General features: G+C 41.0%; 1 pseudogene; it reads right to left on the bottom strand.

Moving 5' to 3' along the window:
- LOC124029756 overlaps positions 1-6,052 on the bottom strand; it is a 13,392-nt pseudogene extending 7,340 nt beyond the window's left edge.

Here is a 6,052-nt window from a genome sequence, read left to right on the forward strand (position 1 = left end):
ACACACACACACACACACACACACACACACACATACACACACATCACACACACACACACACACACACACAGTTTGGGGTCAAATCACACCAAAAGGAGAAATTGTACAAGGCTTTCCTATTGATCGCTACTGACCCATCATACACTGATGCCCAAGCTATATTATGAACTAAAACAAATCATCAAACTTGATCACCTTTGTTTTCTCATTATGTCCAAAAGACACACTTACCATCGATGTCATCATCGTGAACGTTAAAGTACAGGTACTCCAGTCCTCTGCCTTTCATGTATTCTTCAACTCCCTGCAGTTTGGCTATGAGAGTGGTCTTCCCTGCCCCCGTCTCACCTGTAGCATACATGAAACACATACGTGCAGGTAAACTGCATGCTAAGCAAAATCATTCAACTCCGTTATAGCCTACTGTAGACTACATTAGGCCTTTAGGTCAGCTGCCTGCTGTGGCCAGTGTTCTAGGCCTATAAAAGTATATCATTTTGCATCAATGCAGCTATTGCTCACAAAATCAGTTAGGCCTATATGCAGGGCCCATACAATACCTTCAGAAAATACTCATACCCCTTCACCTTTTTCAAAATGTTGTTGTGCTACAAAGTGGGATTCAAATTGATGTAATTGACCTTTTTTGTAAACGATCTGCACAAAATATTCTGTAATGTCAAAGTGGAAGAAAAATTCTAACATTTGTAAAATAAAAGATATACAAATAAATGAAACTCTTGATTAGATGTATTGACTCAGGGGGTTGAATACATGTTAGAATCACCTTTAGCTGCGATTACAGCTGTGAGCGATTTCAGTTGAAGAATTATTCCCACCTGGATTGCACAACATTTGCACATGACTATTTTTAAGTTCTTCAAGTTCTGTCAAGTTGATTGTTGATCATTGGTAGACGGCCATTTTCAAGTCTTGCTATAGATTTTTTTTCAGTCAAAACTTTAACTAGGCTATTCAATGTCATCTTGGTAAGCAACTCCAGTGTATATTTGGCCTTGTGTTTTAGGTTATTGTCCTGCTGAAAGGTGACCATCTCTCAGTGTCTACTGGAAAGCAGACTGAACCAGGTTTTCCTCCAGGATTTTGCCACTGCTTAGCTCTATTACATTTATCTTTATCATAAAGAAAACTCCCTAGTCCTTGCCAATGACAAGCATACTCATAACATGATGCAGCCACCCCTATGCTTGAAAATATGAAGAGCGGTACTCAGTGTTGTGTTGGATTTGCCCCAAACAGTGCATTATTGCAAACAGAATGCATGTTTTGGAATATTGTTATTCTGTACAGGCTCCTTTTTCCACTCTGTCAATTAGGTTAGAATTATGGAGTAACTTCAATGTTGTTGATTCTTGATGCCATTAAACTCTAACCGTTTTAAAGTAAACATTGGCCTCATGGTGAAATCTCTGACCGGTTTCCTTCTAATGATGTGCTGGAGAAAACAGGTACAAAAGTATCTATATCCACAGTAAAACAAGTCCTATATTGCCATAACCTGAAAGGCCACTCAGCAAGGAAGAAGCCACTGCTCAAAAACCACGATAAAAAGCCAGACTATGGTTTGCAACTGCACATGGGGACAAAGATTTTACCTTTTGGAGAAATGTCCTCTGGTCTGATGAAACAAAAATAGAACTGTTTGGCCATAATGACCATCATTATGTTTGGAGGAAAAAGGGGAGGCTTGCAAGCCAAGGAACACCATACCAACCGTGAAGCACGAGGGTGGCCGCATCATGTTGTGGGGGTGCTTTGCTGCAGGAGGGACTGGTGCACTTCACAAAATAGATGACATCATGAGGGAGGAAAATTATATATTGAAACAGCATCTCCAGACATCAGTCAGGAAGTTAAAGTTGGTCGCAATGGGTCTTCCAAATGGACAATGACCCCAAGCATACTTCCAAAGTTGTGTAAAATTGGTTTAAGGACAACAAAGTCAAGGTATTAGAGTGGCCATCACAAAGCCCTGACCTCAATCCCATAGAAAATATGTGGGCAGAACTGAAAAAGCATGTGCGAGCAAGGAGGCCTACAAACCTGACTCAGTTACACCAGCTCTGTCAGGAGGAATGGGCCAAAATTCACCCAACTTATTGTGGGAAGCTTGCGAAAGGCTACCCGAAACATTTGACCCAAGTTAAACAATTTAAAAGGAAATGTTACCAAATACTAATTGAGTATGTAAACTTCTGACCCACTGGGAATGTGATAAAAGCTTAAATAGATAAATCATTCTCTCTACTATTATTCTGACATTTCACATTCTTAAAATAAAGTGGTAATCCTAACTGACCTAAAACAGGGAATTTTTACTTGGATTAAAATGTCAGGAATTGTTAAATGAGTTTAAATGTCTTTGGCTAAGGTGTATGTAAACTTCCGACTTCAACTGTAGCTCCGCATTGACATGATTGTTTGACAATAGGCGAGGGTGGGAGGTCCTGTAAAACACAAACTCACTTCCTTGACAACTTCTTTCACAACAGGTCTGTGCTGCTCGGCGAAGCTCAAGAAGTATGAATGCCCTGACTTCTGCAGAGGCTGTGTCACCATAAATGCTGCAAGGCCAACGCAGACGTCAGAATGACCAAGCAGCACCTTTCATACACACTCCTCCGGCTCAGCAGCTCCAGAGACGTGCCTCCAACCCCAACTGTCTGTCATATTTGCACAGGAAAATAAATCATGAGCATAGAGAAGACAGACATATCTAGAACTGATAATTGGTTGTATGGTGCAAGAATGACTGCATTGGATTGATTTAATGTTAAGATGGACACAGCTTAGTAGAACCAAACCATACACAGCCTCTGCTCAGCAAACTAGAACTTGAGAAGGAATCCTTTGGTCGGCTGCAGCTCGTGAACGACTGAACTCTCCCGGCAGTCACGCAATGCATCCCACCAAGAGTCGTTCACACTCTAGTCCGGTAGCAGCCACAGCTAGATGGACCTCGTTTCAAATGTAGCAAGAAATAATGCCATTTGTATGCCTAGCAATTAACTAAATGTACATTGTTTAAAAGCACACATTTACAAGTCTCAGTCACAAATGACAGCTCCAATAAGCCCCCTACTGTGAATGACAGTCTTCAGTTTGTCGTAGAGCTGTTGTTAAGGATGTGAGTTTGTGTATACACAGGACTTATCGCCCTCACCTACCACCAACCAATCACGTAAAGGCGGAGCCATCCACATAATTACAACAATTGAGCGGAGCACGGCGACGCGGTACAGAGCTCAATTTGGCCTCTGCTTGCCTCCGGAATTTCCATATTTGAGTCACACGATCCATTGGGCGCCTCCGACCATATTTGGGATAAAGCATAAATTGGCTCTTACTGACTCAAATGAACAAAATGAGTCAAAAGATTCATTCTTTTGACTGAACGGGTCAATGATCTGAGTCAGTGAAAAGAGACGACTTGACCATCACCGAGTTAGGAAGGACGCCTGTATCTTTGTAGTGACTGGGTGTATTGATACACCATCCAGTAATGAATAACTTCACCATCACTGAGTTAGGAAGGACGCCTGTATCTTTGTAGTGACTGGGTGTATTGATACACCATCCAGTAATGAATAACTTCACCATCACTGAGTTAGGAAGGACTGGGTGTATTGCCAGTAATGTATCTTTGTAGTGACTGGGTGTATTGATACACCATCCAGTAATGAATAACTTCACCATCACTGAGTTAGGAAGGACGCCTGTATCTTTGTAGTGACTGGGGTGATACACCATCCAGTTGAATAACTTCACCATCACTGAGTTAGGAAGGACGCCTGTATCAGTAATTGAATCCAATGAATTCACCATCACTGAGTTAGGAAGGACGCCTGTATCTTTGTAGTGACTGGGTGTATTGATACACCATCCAGTAATGAATAACTTCACCATCACTGAGTTAGGAAGGACGCCTGTATCTTTGTAGTGACTGGGTGTATTGATACACCATCCAGTAATGAATAACTTCACCATCACTGAGTTAGGAAGGACGCCTGTATCTTTGTAGTGACTGGGTGTATTGATACACCATCCAGTAATGAATAACTTCACCATCACTGAGTTAGGAAGGACGCCTGTATCTTTGTAGTGACTGGGTGTATTGATACACCATCCAGTAATGAATAACTTCACCATCACTGAGTTAGGAAGGACGCCTGTATCTTTGTAGTGACTGGGTGTATTGATACACCATCCAGTAATGAATAACTTCACCATCACTGAGTTAGCCTGTAAGTGACTGGGTGTATTGCCAGTAATGAATAACTTCACCATCACTGAGTTAGGAAGGACGCCTGTATTGTAGTGACTGGGTGTATTGATACACCATCCAGTAATGAATAACTTCACCATCACTGAGTTAGGAAGGACGCCTGTATCTTTGTAGTGACTGGGTGTATTGATACACCATCCAGTAATGAATAACTTCACCATCACTGAGTTAGGAAGGAGCCTGTATCTTTGTAGTGACTGGGTGTATTGATACACCATCCAGTAATGAATAACTTCACCATCACTGAGTTAGGAAGGACGCCTGTATCTTTGTAGTGACTGGGTGTATTGATACACCATCCAGTAATGAATAACTTCACCATCACTGAGTTAGGAAGGACGCCTGTATCTTTGTAGTGACTGGGTGTATTGATACATCATCCAGTAATGAATAACTTCACCACCTGAGTTAGGAATGTTTCATGAATAACTTCACCATGTTTCAATGGGATTTTCAATGTTTGCAATGGGATTTTTTCGGAATTGGAAAACCTTTGTGTTTCTGTATTTGAATCGGTGTTTGAAATTCACTGCTCAACTGAGGGATAATTGTAGGTGTGGGTTACAGAGATTCAAAAATCATGTTAAACACTTTGCACACAGTGACTCCATGCAACTTATTATGTGACTTGTTAAGCAAATTTTTACACCAAAACTTATTGACTCAAGACATTTCAGCTTTCATTTTTGGTACATTTCAAAAACATACTTCCACTGTTACATTATCCAATTTGTAAGTCGCTCTGGATAAGAGCGTCTGCTAAATGACTTAAATGTAAATGTAATTATGGGGTATTGTGTGTAGGCCAGTGACCAACTAATTTAAATGTAATCCATTTTAAATTCAGGCTGTAATAACAAAATGTGGAAAAAGTCAAGGGGTGTGAATACTTTCTGAAGGCACTGCATACCACTAGTCGACCAGATAAGAAATATATGTAATCTCATTTGCTCGTTGTGGGATTTATTTTACAGATAAAACTAGCAGTTGTTGAATATAATCATTTTTTCAATGTGATTGGATCAGAGCCGATCTGACCTGCAGAAATTGCCATTTTTAGTCGTCTATGAAACACTGTCCATATTTTGTTGGACAATTATAAGCGGTGCTGTTATAAATGCATTCAACAATAGCCTGCCATAATTCGGTTAATAATCAATTGGTTCTCAAACCTCGCAACAATGGTCCAATACTGTCTGTTATTGACATTGTAATGGAATACAGAACGCGTGGTGAGGCACTCCTTGTCTAGCATCCGCACACTCTGAAGTAGCGGAGGGAGCAGGTGGTCCATCCCGTGCCAATATTACACAACGCAAGCAGAAAATTAAATAGGCTTACCCATAATAAGAACATTTTTCCCAGACGGCAATTTTGACCGTGAACGCGTCGAGACCTCACTCAAAATAGAGGACCTGCAAGAGAGACAATGACATCAGACAAATACCAAGCACCCATATCCCTGCTATTCAGATGCGCTACTCCCTTAGAACCAGATTTTTCAAACCCTAAAACCATTCAAAGTGGCTCTGACAGGCGAGCCAGGCCTTTCTTACGCCATATTATTGTATAGTTCAGGACCAATATTCACCATAAATTCTGGCCATCCTCGTCGCTGGTTTGATTTTCTATAGAATTTAGTGTATTTGCAGTTGACGTAATTCTCACTGTCGAAGCCATCTTCTATCAGCCTTGAATGGATTAAGTGCCCGGATGTTTGAATTGGCATAATAAAGGGCGCGTTCC

This window comes from Oncorhynchus gorbuscha, unplaced genomic scaffold, assembly GCF_021184085.1.
Source record: "Oncorhynchus gorbuscha isolate QuinsamMale2020 ecotype Even-year unplaced genomic scaffold, OgorEven_v1.0 Un_scaffold_7558, whole genome shotgun sequence".
Classification (NCBI taxonomy): Eukaryota; Metazoa; Chordata; class Actinopteri; order Salmoniformes; family Salmonidae; genus Oncorhynchus; species Oncorhynchus gorbuscha.